Here is a 21,514-nt window from a genome sequence, read left to right on the forward strand (position 1 = left end):
TCATGGACCACTTTATGGTGGGAGCTGCTACCTACCGTTATACCAAATATCTTAAGGTCAGCCGAACCTAGTTTGTTGTAAACGGATATCGATTAATCGATCTATACACGATGCAGACCAGTTGTGATTTTATTCACTTACATGGGTAAACAATATCAGTAAGAAAATATTTTCTTGATATGCTGCACTCACGCACACATTTAGATGGCTCTAGTTAATCTAGTTGTTTCTTTCATGTATCTCACGGTAAGGGGTGGGGTAGGCGGGGAGGGGATGGAATGGCCTTCTTAGCACGCCCACAGCCCACAGCCCACCGCCCCCCCCCCCTCCCACTGATAAAATAGATAACAAAATTTATACAGAAAATTAAAATTGTAAAGATTGTCCAGAAACGGAAACTTTAAGTGCACCCCTCCTTGAAAAAAAATGTATGAAAGAAACCCTCCTTGCTCCCAATAGGGACGAATGTTTACCGTAATATTTGTTTTTTGCAAACAGGCAAAACTTTAAAAATGTCAAAGCTTAAAAAAAAACCTACTAAGTTTCTCTTCTAAAACTTCTCTGTACAAGTCCATTTATCCTGCTTAAATAAAACAAACCAATTGATTTTTTTTTTTAAAACGGAAATGCCACCAATATGACATAAAACAATGATTTGAGATTTGAACAAGCAAGGCATAAATAGAAATGCTATGATATGCAGGTATATTGATTGGGTGTGGTCGAAAACACACTCGCCGGTCATGAAGATTAAATATTAGTGAACATTGATTGGCCGCAGGAAATATTTTTTTTTGTACGAGCGAAATTTCTTTTGGTACCTTATAAGTTCCGTTACGTGACGTCAGACAAATCAACCGCGAGGTTATCACGTGATTCCGTGCACGCGAGCCTCATGTGAGAAACGTCATCATATTGTGTGACACGTCATCATATTGTGTGACACGTCATCATATTGTGTGACACGTTATCACTCAGGTGACCTAGGCCACCGCGCGACAAAAATCTAGTACAACGTAGGGTGTTTAACATACACTCAAGGCTGTCATACAGCACGCCAGTAATTAGATGGCTCCATGGAAATTAAGTTTAATTAAAAATATTCAAACTGTCATGTAGGGCCTACTAGAAACTACTCGTCTCTTACTTCCTAAAGTAATACAATCTTGCTCATTTATAGATGAATACAGTTGGTCTACTATGTTCGACTATTTGTTTAATTTCTTCCACAATTACATTTTTTAAACTTAAGAACAGAAGAATAAGATACAAGAAGAGATAAAGACAAATCTTTATTTATAAATTTTTTCACCAATATTTCTCAAAAAAAAAAAAAAAAAAAAAAAAAAAAAAAAAAAAAAAAAGAATGGCATTGCTAACACCGCATACAGTGGTTATTTATAGATCCCATGTTGCTGTTTTATTGACAGAACCACAATATCATAAATTATAGAAAGCTACAAGAGACAGCTAAAACAGATCATTCCCTCAGGCTCGGCCATAATCCCTATATAACATTACTGTTAAATAACGCTGTATATTCTCTTGTTTGGGTGGGGAGGGAGGGGGGGGGGGCGAGATTTTGATTAGAGGATACCTCCATGATGTGTGACGTCACGACAACAAACATGGCGCCCACGGCTTATGAACACATGCATGATTGATGCTGGGAGACGGGTAACACGTGACAGCTGCTAAGAGAAAAGTTCTTTCATTCCGTGGTCCGGTTTACTAGTGGGCTAATTATGGTCTAGTTTTCAAGGGTCCGGTTAAATCAGTGGCGCGGTTAGCTTAGCGGTCCGGCTAAGTAAGTATTCCGGCTAACGCAGTGGTCCGGCAAAAATCAGTGATCCGGCTTACGGGTTCTGCTAATTCAGTGGTCCGATACTCAGTGTTCCGGTTAACTTATTGATCTGGCTAACTAGTCCGGCTAGCTCAGTGGTCCGGCTAATTCTGTCGTCCGGCTAAAACCTTGGTCCGGCTTACGATTCCGACTAACTCAGTATTCCGGCTAACTCAGTGTTCCGGCTAACCCAGTGATGCGGCTAACTCAGTGGTCCGGCTAGCTCCGTGATCCGGTTTGCTAAGTGTTCCGACTAAGTGTTCCGGCTAACAGGTCCGGCTAAGTGTTTCGCTACCGGGTCCGGCTATCTTACCACGTGTCAAACAGATCCGGTTACCGTCCACGGCGCTGATTGTGTTTCTTACCCGGCTGGTCAATGATTGATGCACGTGCTACTGGGGTGTACTCACGCCGCGCTGATTCGTGTGCCCGTGCGAATGCCCTCTAGAGAGCGATTGGTGTTTTTTTTTGTGGCGTTAAGACCTGCTGAAGAATTAGGGAGAGGCGGGGGTGGGGTGAAGTGTGGGTGAAATGCCTACAGATTATTAGTGTTAGTCCCGAGAGTGCACCAAGGTGTAACACAGTTCACAGCGGTTTGCTGTCGTCTTCTGTTTCTGTCAAAATATCTCGCGCGTAGAACTTTTTTGGCAAGGGAAATAGCTAATAATGTTTTTGTTTAAAGGGAAATAATTATAGAATTAAACGATGAAAAGAAAAGAAAAAATAATTAATACATATTGCAACAAAAAGAAGTAAACAAACTTTAGTATTAATTATAAAAAATTAAATACAAGGAAAAGTATTTAATTCTTTTTGTGATTTATAATAAATTGTTAATCACAACTCCTAGTAATTGTTAGTTGCTAACCCAATAATAAGTAGTCAATAGTATCAACCAGCTGTATTATTAATACCAAGAAAACATTCAGTAGTGTCGTTCGCATCGTGACGAGTTGAGTATTTATGTCTGTTACCCAGTACTTGTATTGGGTGGCTTCAAGTGTACGAGTGGCTAATGCTTAATTTTTTTTTCAGCCTTTCGAAACCCACCTTGGACAGGGGTCGGCAAGCTGCGGCTCGCGAGCCGCATGCTGCTCCTTGCTGTCTAAGTGCGGCTCTCCAACTCCTTGCACACATTTTAATAATTATATTCATTCCTTTTCGAAACTCATAACAAATATTATACTCTAAAAAACAGCAACTTTAAACAGGATTAAGTGGTCGGCGTGGTCGAGTCGGTAAAGCTCATGGTTGCTAAACCGAAAAGTCTCGAGTTCAAACCCTCGGGCAGATGAGGCTCGTTAGCTGGGGACAGCCACTCTTCTAGGAGAGACAACTCCAAAATTAAACAACTGCTGCCTTGTAGTTTGTTCTTGGTTGGACAAAGGCTATGGAAGCAAATCCAAAAAGAAAAGCAGGCTGAAATCGGAGTCAACGGCCTCAATGGCGCATAACCAGTTGACACGTAACGCTTAATTGTGTTGGAGGCGTGGTCGAGTCGGCAAAAAGCTCATGGTTGATAAATCGAACAAAGTCTCGAGTTCAAACCAACTGGCAGATAAATCTCGATCCCCTTCAACACTAATAATTAAGAACGAAGAAGAAGAAGAAGAAAACAGGATTAAAAACACAGTGAGAATATATGAGGTAGAAAGTATACGGACAACTGACACCCGCGTGGACAACAGGCCCAGCCCCACAGCCATGTTGAGGACAGCACGGTGCCAACAATTTCATGCTTTTAAATAACAAATCAAATTTATTTACCTAATCCAATCAGGGGCGTAGTAAGGGGAGGGGGCGAAGACATATATCCCCGCGCGCCGACCTAAGGGGGCGCCAAAATGGGTTGGAAAAACAAATTAAAAGTTTAAAGGGGGATGCAACTTGAAAGTTTGTCCACGGGCGCCGGGAAGGGTCGCTACGCCTCTGATCCTAATCTAATACCATAATTGTAAGATAATAGTAAAATAATAACGTGGCTCTTTATAAACTGGGAAATTGTGTAAATTGTAACTTTTGGCTCTTCCGCCTTAAAAGGTTGCCGACCCCTGACCGAGGACAGGGGTCGGCAACCTTTTGAGACGAAAGAGCAAAATGTTACAATTTACCAAATTTCCAAGTTTTTAAAGAGCCACTAACATTTTTATTTCAATATTATTATTTTGATAAGGAATAGGCCTTTATATATATATATATATATATATATATATATATATATATATATATATATATATATATATATATATTAATATATATATATATATATATATATATATATATATATATATATATATATATATATATATATATATATATATATATATATATATATATATTAATATATATTTATATAATTTAAAAAAAAATAGATTTAAATATGAAGTATTATTTATTCACATAAAAACATACACATGTTTCGCAGAAAAAATATTAACGTTTTTTTATCGAGCTCTGCTAGAATAATAAAATCAGTAATCAAATTATATAACTTTAATTATTGAATACTATTTACAATAGTTTGGCCTTGCAAGCCTTTCGAAAGTTTGTTTAAACCTGGCTCATAACTTGTTTACAGTTTCAAGCATGCCTCTATTACTTAGTTTGTTGGCTTCTATACTTTGTATTACATTCATGCAAGAAAATGCTTGCTCGTATCAATGTTGACCCGAAGATCGTCAGCACTCCAAATACCAACTTCTTCACCTCACTTTAGCATCCTGCAAGACTATTCCATCCGTCAAATACAATCGCCGCAACTCGCGGCATTCCTTTTAGAGCAGTCCACTTGTGCAGCACAACGTGCATGTTTTACTGAACCTCCAACTCTTTTAACTTGCTCTTAATATATGTGAACTTACCACTCCACAAATGTTTGGTTTTCAAATCTAGCAATTTCATTTGAAGCGAACCAGAATAAATTCCAAATAGCTCAAAGTTAATCTCATTTGTTTTTGTGTTGAGAGGATCTACTATGAACGCTATAGTACCTGCATTTTTTTTTAACTGCTCAAATCTCTCAGTGAACCCATCTTTCATTTTGTTTATAGTAATGAAGAAGTAATTCATGTTAGTAGTAGTGTTGGTTTTATCACGACATTCATTTTTCATTTTTTTTAGAAATAAGTAATTTACCGCTCTCCGTGTCTTCAACAAAATGAAGTTATTTTTTATTTTCGAAACAAACGTCTTCAAGCAAAGCATAGGCTGGGTTTTCCTATCTTTGCAGTTTTATATTTAGCTCGTTTAGTTTCTTTGTGATATCCCCCTATGAAGTCGAATATTTCATTTTGGGATAGACAAGTTAATAGGAAGTGCATTGAAATAGCGAGTAGTTAATATTCTAATACAAAAGCAATTGCTAATTGTTTATGATTATTATTATATCGTTCATTACCGAGTGTTGCAGAACAATATTTTTTATGAGTTTTGAAAATAAAATAAAATAATTATTAATATTTGTGAAAGGTGTTGAAGAGCCAAATCTAAACTCGATACAAAAATAATCTCCACCAAAATCGCACAAACATTCAATTCCCCCATACTAGACTATCCCACACACTCCCCCCCCCCCCCCCCCACCCCACCCTACATGGAACTAAAAACTGACACAGATTATCAGTGTTAGTCCCGAGAGTTCATCAAGGTGTAACACAGTTCACAGCGGTTTGCTGTCGTCTTTTGTTTGTGTCTAAGTATCTCGCGCGTGGGACTTTTTTGTCAGGGGAGAAAATAAACAGTTTTTTTAAAGGGAGATAATTATAAAATTAAACAATAAAAATAAAAGAATAAAGTAGTAATACATTTTGTAATACAAACACATAAACAGACATTAAAATTAATTATCAACAAATACATTTTTAAAAACTTGTTCAAAACATTTGGTGATTAATCACACAATGTTAATTACAATTCCGAGTTATTGTTAATGTTAATCCAATAATGAAATGTAACATGTGTCAATCACATGTAATATTAATACCAAGAAGATTAATTAAGTTCTATCACTGCTGGTCCGACTCTTTGTCGTCGTATCAACTGAAGTCGAACTTTTATCTAAATGTTCTTAAAAAAAACATATCAAGATGAATTTACAAATGTATACACCTTTTTTACTAGATTTTATCATCTAATGAAACCATTTTGTCCGGATGAGCGTATTAATAATAAGTATATACATGGTTATCATATTTGTTTTATATATGTTGTTATACACAATTTTAAGGGATAATCAGTAAAATGGGTTAAAGTAAAATGAAAGTGTTGGAATCCGGATGAGGAGGGATTGACAAAACTCGTTTAAGGGGTGAGTACAGCGTGTCATATTTGAAGAGTTGTCCTTCTCGCTGTTTATGTTCTGTCGTCTGCATATATGTAAGAAATGGATCTGTCTGGGTTGAGGATGTAGAATATTTGATTGTGGCAGGGGTCGTTGTCGGGGTGCTGGTCGTTGAGGTGTTTTTCTATGTCGTATTTGGTGTATAGACTTGTTAGGCAGTATCCACACTGGAAGACAGCGGTGTCTGGGTGTTTTAGTACGTGGTGCTTTATTGCTCCTCTTTGATCAGATTGTTGCAATGCGGGCATTTACTCGTATCAGGATGGGACGTTTTTGTATGTGTTTTACACTCGCTGGCAGTACTGAAACTGTGAAAGCAATAACCGCAGCTCTTGTCTTTTCCAGGAGTTAAAGGTTTTGGAATTTGAATTGGTTCAGTGGTAGTTTCTTGTTGCGGCTGGGTTTCTAAAGTGTTTGTCAGGCGATCGAAGATTTGATTCGCGAGTTTTTTTGTTAATTTTCCTTGTTCTGTGGGGCTGATTTCATTTTTTCTTTTCATTGACGTGGTGTTATCTATTTCTGAATCTGGGTTTGAGTTGCTTCAGTGTTTTGGATTTTTGTTGATGTAGTTGGTGACTTTGGTGCAGACGTACTTGGCATCGCCTTTTGGTTCGACAGGTTCGAGGTTACCAATGTTTACTGCGGTGTGGGTGGTGCTCTAGGTGGTTCTGTTAAAATTGTCTGTGAGGATGGTTGTTGAGTTGGTTCCTGTATTGTTGACAGGTGAACATTGGGTGTTGACTCTGGTGTTGATGATTGGCAGTGGTTGGTCCAGTGTCTGTCCGAGCCGCACACCTGACAGGCTTGGCGTCTTCAAGGCAGTACGATGAGGATATTACGTGTTGTGTCTTTGTATGTAATTTGGATGTAGTGTGGGATGTGTTGTGGATTGTCGTTCTGGATGGTGAATCTGCGATTGTTTGTGTGCGGGATTGTGGTTATTGTAGGTGTAGATTTGCTGACTGTTTGCAGTGCCTTAATCAGTGTTTCGTTGCTCAGGGCTGGCGGGACCCATCTAAGGGTTCCGATGATTTTGTCCTTGTGGTATCTGTCGAATTTCAAAGTGTATGGGCCGTGTGTTTTTGTGGTGCCGTCAAGATCCGCTGCATCAAACTCGTTGGACGAGAAGTACCAGGTATCCCCTCGTCCGTAGTTGAGCAGCAGGATCTGGTGTGGGCTAATGATATTGCGCAAGAGGTAACCAGGGATGTTCTGGTGGTTGGTTGATTGGATGGTGACTTGAATTACTATAGGCGAGTCGAAAAGCTCAGGAGCTATTTCATCAGACTGGTCGATGGTGATTGTTGTCTTGATATCTGAAACTGAAAGAGTTTGGGCCCAAGTTTTCATTAAGCCACCCGAACCGTAGTCCGGGTGGCTCCTCTCCGGATCTCTCGACCTAGAGGGAACAAAAATGGGGGCAACCCCATTGTTGACTTTCGTGATAGTTGCATAGTCCATTTCTAGTGCATGGAGATGAGGACTCGGTGCATTTGCTCAACGTCCCGGCTAAATCAACTTTAGAAATGATCCCTAGGGGTCGGCAACCTTTTGAGATGAAAGAGCCAAAAGTTACAATTTACAACATTACCCGGTTTTTAAAGAACCACAAACATTTTATGTTAATAGTATATTTGTTTAGTATATATATAATCTTAAACAAATATCATAATATATATATATATATATAACTATATAACTATATATATATATATATATATATATATGTATATATATATATATATATATATATATATATATATATAATTTAAAAAAAATAGCTTTGAATATATGAGATTCTCTCATTTGAATTTGTGTTGAGAGGATCTACTATGTAAGTTAGAGTACTTGCATTTGTTTTGAATTGCTCAAATCTCTCAGTGCAAAACAACCTTCATGTTGTTTATATTAATGCTGAAGTGATTGAATAGAAGCATTGGTATCATAACGATATTTTTTTCAAATTCTTCGTAATTAAGTAATTTACCGCTCATCATGTTTTCAACAAAAACAATATTTGTTCTCGAACAAACCATCTTTTCAAGCAAGGCATAGGCTTGAATTTCTATTCAGTTTTACACTTACCTGGTTTGGTTTCTTTGTGATATCCAATATGAAGGTGAATGTTTCAATTCGGAATGGACAGTGTTATAGGAAGTACACTGAGATAGGGAGTAACTAAATATTCTAATATAATAGTTAATGTTTTTTGTTTATATCTATTGTTATACCTTTTATTACCGAGTGTTGCAGACTAATATTTTTATGAGTTTTGGAAATAAAATAAAACTATTAATATTTGTGCATCGAGATGAAGAGCAGCAACTGGACATCAAAAGAGCCGCATGCGGCTCGCGAGCCGCAGTTTGCCGACCCCTGCTTTATGTAGATCTGAGACTTCAGTAAAGCAGATATATTTTTTTTTGCCGTCTGGCGTTTAATAGATTTCCTTACTTACTGTCTACCCTTTTCGCGCAGGGAGGCAGTAAGAGAAGGTTGCATGATTATATACATGAAATATTAAAATAGTTCAATACATGGCATGCATTCAATTATACATAAGCGTTTACAAAACGTCTAATATACCTGTTTTTTCTTATGGTGTACACTTGTATGTTCCTTCATGCCCTCTAATGAGAGGGATAAGGTACAATCTCGACAGTCATACATCGTTACTTCTGGATGACTTTCTGAAAAGTGCGTGTATATGTCTGTGTGGAATCCTTTTTCTGCGCAAAGACCACACTGTAAGAGAAGGTAGTGCCTACCTCGTTCGTGCTTTTCCCTTTCCCTGGATGATCTATATTGTTCTAAGCAGAACCTGCAGCGTGTGCTGTCATGAGTTATTTTTTTACTTTTTGTTATTTTCTTTTCTTCTGTAGGACTATCTTCCTTCTTCCTTTTGACGGTTGTATTAATGTCCATATCTGAGAACGAGAGCAGAGTGTTCGTTTTTAGGGTTGTTGATGCAGATGGTATGTCTGATTCCGACCTTGCTGCGCATGTTTGTTTGCTAGGTGTTGTTGGTATACTTGGCGGCTTGGCTGGGATGAACGGGTTTTTGACCGATGCTTGTTGGTTGCTTGGGGATGGTACTGGCTGGGCTAATGGCATTTCTTGTTGGCTGCTTGCTGTTGGAGGTGGCTTGGCTATTGGTGCTGCTTGTTGGCTGCTTGGTGCTGGTGCTGGCTGGGCGAGTGGCGTTGGTTTTTGTACTGGTGGCTGTTTTTTGGGCGGTGTTTTGGGGTTTGATGGTATGTCCTTGATGGGAGAATTTTGGTGACTGCCTGGCATGGGAGGTTGTGGAGTAGGTGGTGCCGCTGTTTGTGTTGATGGTTGATTCCTGGGCATTGTCTCTGGGTTGAGGATATGGCATTGATTGGTCCAATGCGAGGTAGATGAGCAGGTCTGGCAGGCTTGCTTTCTGTCGTTGATGGCTATTAGAATGTTGAGTGACTTGTTTTTGTAGTTTATTTGGATGTAGTGAGGGATTGTTGATGGATTGTCAGTGTATATGGAGAAGTTGCGGTTGGTGGTGAGAGGGATTGTGTTTATGGAGGGTTCCTTGTTGCTGTAGGGTTGTAATGCTTGTATGAGTTTGCGATCGTTGAGTGTGGGTGGGACCCATCTAAGGGTTCCGTTTATTCTGTTCTTTTCGTGTAAAGTGAAGTGTAGCGTATATGGGCCGTATGTTTTGTGTGTGTTGTGTAGAGTGGTGACGTCGAAGGCAGTTGATGTAAAGAACCAAGTGTCTGCACGACCGTAGTTAAGGAAGAAAGATCTGTTGATCGCTTATCAGTTGGCGAAGGATGTGACCTCTCAGATTGGGTTGACCTCTTGAGTTGATTGTGACTTGAATGGTGGGTGAGTCAGCAGGGAAGAGTTCCGGACAGTCTTCTCCAGGTAGATCCAATATGGCGGTAGTGGCTGAAAAGGCGTAGATTATATTTGCATATGTCGTCGAGCTAGGCTGTGACATTGGTGGATGCGTAAAGGTTATCACTTGATCTAGCCCAGGGGTCGGCAACCTGCGGCTCGCGAGCCGCATGCGGCTCTTTTGATATCAAGATGCGGCTTTTCAGATCCTTGCACAAATACTTATAATCTTAATAAAAAAATAAAATATTTGAAATTAAAAAATGTTAGTGGCTCTTTAAAACCAGGCAAATTTTGAACATTGTAACTTTTGGATCTTCCGCTTGAAAAGGTTGCCGACCCCTGATCTAGCCAAAAGACCGAGAAGCAGATATATTTATAAGAACATGTAGTGCACTAACATACTCAACAATCGCTTATTTAATTTTCTTGGTATTAATGTTATAGCTGACTGATACTAGTGTTTAATAATTATACTAATTATAGGATTAATATCTAATAGTTATTAGGAGTTGTAATTAACATTTTGTTATTAATCACCAAATGTTTTAGAAATTTTTCTTGGAATTTATTTTTTTCTAATTAATTTTAACATTTGTTTACTTGTTTTTGTTTCAATATATACTAATACTTTTTTCTATTCTTTTTATGTTTTAATTTTATAATTACCTCCCTTGAAAATGATTTATTGTTTGTTATTTCCCCTGACAAAAAAGTTGTACGCGCGAGATATTTTGACAGAAACAGAAGACGACAGCAAACCGTTGTGAACTGTGCTACACATTGGTGCACTCTCGGGACTAACACTAATATTCTGTGTCGGGTTTTCATTCAATGTTAGGTGGGGTGGTGGGGGGGGGAAGAGTGTGATGGAATCTAGTATGGGGGAGTTGAATGTTTGGGTGTTTTTGGTGGAGACTATTTTTGTATCGAGTTTAGATTTGAGAGATTTTAAGTGTGGGAGAGTTTAGTTTGCGAGAATTTAGTGTGTGAGAATTTAGTGTTGGAGAATTTAGTGTGAGAGAATTTAGAGTGACGTATTTAGTGTGCGAGAATTTATTGTGGGAGAATTTAGTATGGGAAAATTTAGTGTGAGAGCATTTAGTGTGGGAGAATTTAGTGTGAGAGAATTTAGTGTGCGAGAATTTATTGTGGGAGAATTTAGTATGGGACAATTTAGTGTGAGAGCATTTAGTGTGGGAGAATTTAGTGTGAGAGAATTTAGTGTGGTAGAATTGAGTGTGGGAGAATTTAGTGTGGGAGAATTTTGTTTGGGAGAATTTAGTATGGGAAAATTTAGTGTGGAAGAAATTAGTGTGGGAGAATTTTGTGTGTGAGAATTTTGTGCGGAAGAATTTAGTGTAGAATAATTTGGTGTGGAATATTCATTGTGGGAGAATTTAGTGCGGAATAATTTTGTGTGGAAGAATTTAGTGAGCGATAATTTAGTGTTGGAGAATTCAGTTAGGCAGAATTTAGTGTTGGAAAATTTAGTGTGGGCGAAATGATTGTGTTGTAGTGTAGTGTTGGAAAGGGAAATAATTGGAATTGGTGTGTGTACAATTATATCTGCTGTTGGTGTGAAGGGTTTTACTGTGGGTTAGTTAGTTGAGTGAGGGTGTTAGGTATCAGTAGGTCTGTGTTTGTTTTGTGTGGGGGAAGGGGGATTAATGGACGCATGTTATGTGTGTGGGTGGGATTAGTGGACGCATGTTGTGTGTGGTGGGATTAGTGGACGCATGATGTGTGTGGTGGGATTAGTGTACGTATTTTGTGTGTGGGTGGGATTAGTGTACGTATGTTGTGTGTGGTGGGATTAGTGGACGCATTTTGTGTGTGGGTGGGGTTAGTGGACGCATTTTGTGTGTGGTGGGATTAGTGGACGTATGTTGTGTGTGGTGGGATTAGTGGACGCATGTTGTGTGTGGTGGGATTAGTGGACGTATGTTGTGTGTGGTGGGATTAGTGGACGCATGTTGTGTGTGGTGGGATTAGTGGACGTATGTTGTGTGTGGTGGGATTAGTGGACGCATGTTGTGTGTGGTGGGATTAGTGGACGTATGTTGTGTGTGTGTGTGTGTGTTCGGGATCAATTCAGGTGTGGGGATCAGAGAGACTCCCCCCCCCCCCCACCTTCGCCTACCGCGAACGAAATAGAATTTTTTATAGAAAGTATATACGTTTACAAGTTACCCCTCCCCCCCCCCCCCACCCACCCCGAGAGAAAAAGTCTGAAATAAACACAGTGTGATTGACTCTGCTATAATACACAAGGGGAAACAGAAAGCGTATGGAAGAGATGGAAGAAGAAGTGCAGGCTACTGGCAAGACCTGGGATGAATTAAAGTGGCTCGCCCAAGACATAGTGGAATGGCGGAGATTTGTTGCTACCCTATACTCCACAGGGATTAAGTAAGTAAATTATCCCACACCAAATTCTCCCGCACTAAATTCTCCCAGAATGAATTCCCCCACACTAAATTCCTCCGCAATAAATTCTCCACTAAATTCTCCCACGTTTAATTTTCCCACACTAAATTATCTTACACTAAATTCCTTCAAACTAAATCCTCTCACATTAAATTCTCCCGCACTAAATTTTCTCACACTAAATTCTCGCACACTAAATTCTCCGATACTAAATTCTCCCGCACTAAATTCTCCCACACTTAATTCTCGCACACTAAATTATCCCACATTAAATTTTCTCACACTGAATTCTCGCATGCTAAATGCTCCTACACAAAATTTTCCCACACAAAATTATCCCACACTAATTATCCACCAAAATCACACAAACATTCAACTCCCCTATATTAGTTTCCATCACACACTCCCCCCCCCCCCACCCCACCCCAAATTGGAACTGAAGATTGACACAGAATATTAATGTTAGTCCCGAGAGTGCACCAAGGTGTAACACAGTTCACAGCGGTTTGCTTTCGTCTTTTGTTTTAGTCTAAACATCTCGCTCGTGGAACTATTTTTTTAGGGGAGAAAACAAACATTGGTTTTTATTAAAGGGCGGTAATTATCAATTTAAACGATAAAAAGAAGAGGAAAAAAATAATAATATATTTTAAAGCAAAATCAAGTAAACAAACGTTAGCATAAATTATAGAAAATTAAATTACAAAAAAGAATCTAAAACCTTTGGTAATTATTAACAAAATGTTATTCACAACACCTAGTAATAGGTAAATGTTAATCGAATAATTAGTAGTCACTTATTACAACCTGTTTTAATATTAATACCTAGATAATTAATTTAAAATTTTTTGCATGACTTCTATTGCTCCGGGTTTTTTTTTTTATTCGCGTACCGTCCCAAAGTCCACCCAACTTCAACCAGAACCTCAAACTCAGAGATTCAGAGATAGGTACCACCCTATCAAAAAAAAAGTGAGCTCAGTTCCACAGAACAAGGAAAAATAACCAAAGAACAAAAACGCGCAGATTTAACCTACGATCACACGCCATGTAATTTCTGCACCCCCCAATTCAGATCACCTAAAGAAGCGGGAAAACATGAGGACACAGTACACACACAATTCAAACAATGCACCATCTGCACAGATAAAAAAGTGCATACTGACATATTTTGGCCCTACTACAAAGCTCATAACGATGAAACTATATGTATACAATGTCATGTAAAACTGCTCTTGCTGCCTACCCTTGCTCGATTGGGGAAGCAGCAAGAGAGGACCACTATTAAAACACAAAAAAATAAAAAATAATCTATACTGAATACGCCGACTCAATCAACAACATTAAAACATACTTCAAACTAGTCGACACATACAGAGCGCAATTCCACACACCATACAAACCACCCGCGGAAGTATCACTTTTGGAAATAGTTTCCGTCTAGACAGAATTTACGCACCAGTGAACATGAAAATCACTAAAGTAGAACATCTTTTCTCAACTACAGCTTAGCGACCATACAGTTCTGACAACTTTAAAATATTAACAAACACAGAAAAAACAAAAACATAACACATGCTGGAAATTCAATAATACACTATTACTAGACGAGCGCTACATCAAAACTATAAAAGATATAATACAATTTTACACGCAGTCACCACAAAAATGTAACAAAACCCAACATTGGGAAGATTTAAAACAAGACATTAAGCGGGTATCTATTCAATATGCATGTAGCATTAATAGCGTTAGGGCCCACATAGAAACTAAACTAGAAAAAAAACAACTAAGTATGCTTAAGGGAAAAAAACAATAACAAAGAACAAATAGACTCAATAGAAACGGAACTTTCGAAAATACAAGAATATAAATATAGAGGGACACAAATCAGAATCAAAATAGAGCAGATAGTCTCGAAAATCCAAACACACCACACTCTCATACTAGAACAAAGCATACAAAGATCAAAACAAATCAAACAAATAATGGACGAAAACAAGCAAGAAACGACTGAACCAAGAACGATTTTAAAATCGACCCGCGCTTTTTATTTAACTTATCTTCATAATCTTTTCCCCTTCGTGCCCAATACACAAGTGGCAGATAAATTAAAGATCGTGTTTCAATCACCTCGACATACAGGGAGATAATGCGATCAGTACTAAGCATATCCGCCTTAGTTACCTAAGGTGCGCCAGGTACCCATCAGAGCTGGGTGAACTCACGGAGCCCAACAGAACTGAGCCCGGAATTCGAGACATTCGGACTAGCAGTAGAAAGCTTTGTGTTTAGTAATATACTTTTATTGTAGTTTAATTTTCTATAATTTATTCTAACGTTTGTTTACTTGTTTTTGCTTGAAAATATATTATTTTTTTCCCATTTCTTTATATTGTTTAATTTTATAATTACCTCCCTTTAAAAAATTCAATGTTTGTTTTCTCCCCTAACAAAATAGTTACACGCGCGAGATATTTTGACTCAAACAAAAGACGAAAGCACACCGCTGTGAACTGTGTTACACCATGGTGCACTCTCGGGACTAATATTAATATTCTGTGCCAGTTTTTCATTCCATGTTAGGTGGGGTGGGGGGTGGGGAGTGTGTGATGGAATCTAGTATGGGGGAGTTGAATGTTTGGGTGATTTTGGTAGACTATTTTTGTCTCGAGTTTAGCTTTGGGAGATTTTTGGTGTGGGAGAGTTTAGTGTGAGAGAATTGAGTGTGGGAGAATTTAGTGTGGGAGAATTTAGTATAGGATAATTTAGTATGGGAGAATTTAAAGCGGTATAATTTTGTGTGGAAGAATTTATTGAGCGATAATTTAGTGTCGGAGAATTCAGTTAGGCAGAATTTAGTGTGGGAAAATTTTGTGTGGGCGAAATGATTGTGTTGTGTAGGCAAGGGAAATAATTTGAATTGATGTGTGTACAATAATATCTACTGTTGGTGTGAGGGGGTTTACTGTGGGTTAGTTAGTTGAGTGGGGGTGTTAGGTATCAGTAGGGGTGTGTTTGTTTTGTGTGGGGGGAGAGGGATTAATGGACGCATATTGTGTGTAGGTGGGGCTAGTGGACGCATGTTGTGTGTGGTTGGATTAGTGGACGCATGTTGTGTGTGGTGGAATTAGTGGACGCCATGTTGTGTGTAGCTATCGGAATTAATTCAGGTGTTGGGATCAGAGTTTCTTCTTAATCTCCACATCCCCCCCCTCCCGCCACCTTCTCCTACCGCGAATGAAATAGAATTTATATAAAAAGTATATACTTTTACCAGTTACACCCCCCCCCACCCCGGAAGAAAAATAAATAAACACAGTGTGATGGACTGCTATAATACACAAGAGGAAAAAGAAAGCGCATTTATTCTGTCCAGACATCCAGTGTACATTTCTTCAATCTTTCTCGCGGGTTAGAGTTGTTGCCCTTCAGGGTGTGGTCTATAATCAACCTTCGAATCATCTATCTATCTATATATAATTCTCTTCATGGGGACCATGCGAGACATCACGTAAACGCACGCCGTTACTCCCCCGCTCTCTAGGCATATAGCTACCACCTCCACGAGTATGGTGAGCTGTGGTTCACGCTAAATGTTTACATTCGTTGAGCCGGGATATTTTAGTTTAGAAACTAAGAGGAGGTAATAACAAGTTCTGCTTGACTTTTTCATTGTCGTCTGTAAACTGTCGTCACTGACAGCTGCTTTCACGGGGGCGGGAAGGGGGGAAGGGACGGTAGTGTCGAATTCCCAAATTATGAATTACTGAAAAGTAGAAAATAAAACAACTACGCCGCGGGTCGGCTCATGTTACTCACTACGTTACTTGTATAACGGTGCTTTTGTTAGCCCTATATCTAAGACTAAATAGTAAGGGGAAAAAACTGTCTTATACCCTTTATGTTAACGAGCTTTTACAAGCGCTAAAACGGGGTGGTAAGTGCTGACTCGTCAACTTCATTAACTTTAGCTTCTTTCATGTTTTCTGCGGTACCAGGCCGTGTACCGATCTATCAGTTTAGTTAGCGGGCATACTACATACTAGACCACACTGTCCAGTTGTGATAACATTTAACAAATCTTGGGGATACGGGATCTGGAAAAACGTCTAGCAACAATGAGGATAAGCTGTGGATGGGGGAGGGGGATGTGTGTAAAAAAGAGGGACTTTATTTGTGGACGATGAAGGGCAGATTCAATTCCGTACCATGTTTAGAAAAGCTAACTTATCAACCATTAATACTAATAGTTTCGCTGTCTGTCTATCTATCTGACAAGAACGCTATGTCTGACAAGAACGCTCTAGAGAAAACACAAGCAAATTAAAAACATGCCTAGTATTTCGAAAAACGAAGTATGACGTCGACACATTTAGCACAGAGTAGAAAATAATCTCAAACCGGAGAGTAAACATTGAATAAAAAGGAAATTTTGTCTTATCTAAGTGGTTTGCGTGAAGAGTTTCTTTTATACAATTCTTCGGGTAGGGGCGAAGCCCCACCCCCGCGTAAGAACGTCTGAGCCCCCCCCCCCCCCCCCCCCCCCCCTCCCTAACTCAAAAGAAATTTCTTCATCGATACTCTATAATAAAATTACCGCCTAATTAATGTGTCTAATCTAAAAAGTGGTTTTCTTGCAATTTCTTTAATGCAATTCTTCGGGTAGTGGCTAAGCGCGACACCAGTGTTTCTTTCAGACTTTTTCCTCCCCGGAGAGGCTGGGGGTACTTGAAATTTTCGGGGGCGGGGGTAGAATTTTCTGGGAGGGGGCGGACACTGGAAAAAGTATATAATTATATTTCGTTGAATGGGACGGTAGACATGTTTTTTTTTTTGGGGGGTGGGGGTGGGGGTTGGGTGGGGGTGGGGGGCGGTGTGTGTGTGGGGGGGGTGTGTTTGGGGGGGGGGGTGGGGGGGTGGTGTGTGGGGGGTGGGGGGTGGTGGGGGTGGGGGGGTGGGTTGGTTTTAGTTTAGAGAAAAGAGACAGCACTATCAGCCTAGCGCCCGTTGTACCGTTCCTCAACGGGCCATTTTTCTCGTTAATACTAATAGTTTCGCTGTCTGTCTATGTATCTGACAAGAACGCTCTGTCTGACAAGAACGCTCTAGAGAAAACACAAGCAAATTAAAAACATGCATAGTATTTCGAAAAAACGAAGTATGACGTCGACACATTTAGCACAGAGTAGAAAATAATCTCAAACCGGAGAGTAAACATTGAATAAAAAGGAAATTTTGTCTTATCTAAGTGGTTTGCGTGAAGAGTTTCTTTCATACAATTCTTCGGGTAGGGGCGAAGCCCCACCCCCGCGTAAGAACGTCTGAGCCCCCCCCCCCCTCCCTAACTCAAAAGAAATTTATTCAACGATACTCTATAATAAAATTACCGCCTAATTAATGTGTCTAATCTAAAAAGTGTTTTTCTTGCAATTTCTTTAATGCAATTCTTCGGGTAGTGGCTAAGCGCGACACCAGTGTTTCTTTCAGACTTTTTCCTCCCCGGAGAGGCTGGGGGTACTTGAAATTTTCGGGGGCGGGGGTAGAATTTTCTGGGAGGGGGCGGACACTGGAAAAAGTATATAATTATATTTCGTTGAATGGGACGGTAGACATGTTTTTGGGGGGGGTGTGGGGGGTGGGGGTGGGGGCGGTGTGTGGGGGGTGTGGGGGGGGTTGGGGGGTGGTGTGTGGGGGTGGGGGGGTTGGGGTGGGGGGGTGGTGTGTGGGGGGGGGGTGGGTTGGTTTTAGTTTAGAGAAAAGAGACAGCACTATCAGCCTAGCGCCCGTTGTACCCTTCCTCAACGGGACATTTTTCTCGTTTAATACTAATAGTTTCGCTGTCTGTCTGACAAGAACGCTCTGTCTGACAAGAACGCTCTAGAGAAAACACAAGCAAAATAAAAACATGCACAGTAATTCGAAAAACGAAGTATGACGTCGACACATTTAGCATAGAGTTGAAAATAATCTCAGGGCGGAAAGTGCACACAGTAATATAATGACGTCATTGATTATCGCGTAAACATTGAATAAAAAGGAAATGTTGTCTAATCTAAATGGTTTGCGTGAAGAGTTTCTTGCATACAATTCTTCGGGTAGGGGCGAAGCCCCACCCCACGCGTAAGAACGTCTGAGCCCCCCCCCCCCTCCCCAACTCAAAAGAAATTTCTTCATCGATACTCTATAATAAAATTACCGCCTAATTAATGTGTCTAATCTAAAAAGTGGTTTTCTTGCAATTTCTTTAATGCAATTCTTCGCGTAGTGGCTAAGCGCGACACCAGTGTTTCTTTCAGACTTTTTCCTCCCCGGAGAGGGGTGGGGGGTACTTGAAATTTTCGGGGGCGGGGGGTAGAATTTTCGGGGAGGGGGCGGACACTGGAAAAAGTATATAATTATATTTCGTTGAATGGGACGGTAGACATGTTTTTTTGGGGGTGGGGGTGGGGGGGGGGGTGGGGTGGGGGTGGGGGGGGTTGGGGGGGGTGGTGTGTGGGGTGGGTGGGGGTGGGAGGGGTGGGGGGTGGTGTATGTGGGGGGTGGGTTGGTTTTAGTTTAGAGAAAAGAGACAGCACTATCAACCTAGCGCCCGGTGTATCCTTCCTCAACGGGCCATTTTTCTCGTACTTTACATATTTTTAACTTCATTTTTACTTTCTCGTATATACGAAGTATAGAGAAAGTATTGTAATCGTGCAAAAAAAAATCGAGATTTTTACAAATCTCGACGTTTTACACCTCACTGATACGGAAAAAAACATAATTTTGCAATCTTGTTCGTATGTCTGTGTGTCTGTGTGTGTGTGTGTGTGTGTCTGTGTTTAAACACGATAACTTGAGTACCGTTACAGCTAGGTTGATGAAATTTCATATATAAGTATATTGTGAAAATCGTAGATCCGTATTAAATTTTGAGCGATTTCCGATAACCGGAAGTGGTACTTTTTTACTTTGAATTTTTCGAAAGCCTATAACTTGAGTACTATTTTAGATAGATAATTGAAATTTCACACGTAAGTAAAAGATCTAATCATCTACTTTCTTTCAAAGTTTGAAAAATTTCCGTTGACCGGAAGTAGTAATTTACGCTGTTTCCAATTTCTCAAAAAAAACGCATGTAAATTTATAAAGTACTAATAATGTTCCGCACTATTATGCACATTTTGTTTTAGCGTTCGCTTGGTGAGCAATTCTTTTTCTATGAGATTCTATTCTATTTTTAAAAGTTTACGTATTTAAAATGGATTAAAAAAACATAACTATATCCCGAGTTCCCATCCCCTGTTGTTTTATATAAGAATACTCGAGGAAGTTTAGGGGAGATCACTCCCGGTTTATTAGATGTAGTAGGTGGGGGGGGGGGGGCAATAATTGGCATCTTACTTAATCGAAAGTTTTTTTTTTCTATTCCTAGATCTGTTCGTTATTTTGCGTCAACGAGCGTCATGCTTGAAGTGTTCTATATGGGATATGCAAAGTGGCCTTTCCATAAAATAGGCCCAGGTTTGCCTTTCCGTAAAAGTGGCCCAAGTTTGCCTTTCCATAAAAGTGGCCCAATGTTTGCCTTTCCATCAAAGTGGCCTCGGTGGCTTAAGTTGGCCACTATGGACGTAACATTGTCTCTCGTTGAAATCACGAACACGTCAAAAGACAACTCAATCAAAGTGGTACAAAGGCAGAGTGTTCAAATGCCTAGTACGATATGCTATTATCATAACAACTGACTCAAATTTGGACCAGTACAGTTATTTTGGAAGTTTTAAGTAACAACACTATGACTGAAATATCAAAATTAAATCAATTTCTTCGTGTTATTAAAAATGAATAAAAATTTTACAAAACTCGTATGACAAGATCACAGAGCTCAAAATTCCTAAACAATTTTTTAAAATATATTTTTAAAAAATTACCAGAGAAAATATTTTAAATAATATATCACATTCAAAATTCTGTAAGCTATATACATGCTTTATATACACATTGACCTAAAACGAATGTAATTTATCTAATCATATAGGCATACAAGTTACAAATATACATAACATCATAGAATAAATAGGTTTTCAATAGTCACGTGGTCATACTAAAGTCGCGTGCTGGACTCTCCGTTAGGTTGTCTGTCTGACGTAGCACCAGTGTCTGTCTTCACGGTAGAGTCTGTCTGTACCGCTTGCAGAAGAAGACTTTCTGCATGGCGCGATCATAGGGTTCTAAAGACCGTAGCGGCTGGGGTAGGAACATCCAGTCTTGGAGCTTTCTGGGCAGGCTCTGGGGACGTTTAGCGGGATGGGGAAGCGGAGGTAGGGGATGGGGTAGAACAGGAGGATGCCGGTGATGTTGAAGAAGAGGTGGCAGAAGGCTGCTTGTAACGCGTTTCTGAGGCCGTCCGTGTTGGCTAAGGCTGAGAGAATCGCCGTGGTCGTGGTGCTGATGTTTGACCCCAAGGTCAAAGGGTACATCCGGTCGAGTTCGATGACCCCGATGCAGACGAGCGGGGTGAGGGTGGAGGTGAAGATGGAGGAGCTCTGGACGATGATGGTCAACCCGGCGCCGATGATGATGGCGAGGTATCCGGTGAGGTAGCCCAGCGGTCCGGGAAAGTCCGCGTTGATGAATTTTTTGATGATGAGAGCGATGGGGCCTTGGAGAAGGGAGTGAAGCAGTTTGACAATGGCGACCAGACACAGGCAGAGAATGGTAAGGGAGATAAACAGCATGATTGCTCCAACAGCTTTGTCGTTTAATGTGGAGTACATTCCCTTGAATAAAAACTCACCTAATTGTAAAAAAAATATCAATCGTAAATTACAAACAACAGAATTGCATTAAAGTATTAATAAGAGTTATTTGTGTAAACAATATTTTAATTATGTATTTTATATTCATATAAAGAAAACCGGATTTTTCTTGAAATTTACTAAATTATAAATATGTATAAAAATATGATAAATTGCTGTTTAAAGGTTTGTTTGTATTACCTAACCTCGGTGCTAAAGCTATTTTTTAATGTTAATTTCATATAG

The 21,514-nt window shown here is 39.6% G+C and overlaps 1 pseudogene; it reads right to left on the reverse strand.

Moving 5' to 3' along the window:
• Positions 1-20,636: 20,636 nt before the first annotated feature.
• On the reverse strand, positions 20,637-21,257 carry LOC131954496 (sodium-dependent phosphate transport protein 2B-like; annotated as a pseudogene).
• Positions 21,258-21,514: the final 257 nt, after the last annotated feature.

This window comes from Physella acuta, unplaced genomic scaffold (assembly GCF_028476545.2).
Source record: "Physella acuta isolate Inbredline_101_S28 unplaced genomic scaffold, ASM2847654v3 ptg001006l, whole genome shotgun sequence".
NCBI lineage: Eukaryota > Metazoa > Mollusca > Gastropoda > Physidae > Physella > Physella acuta.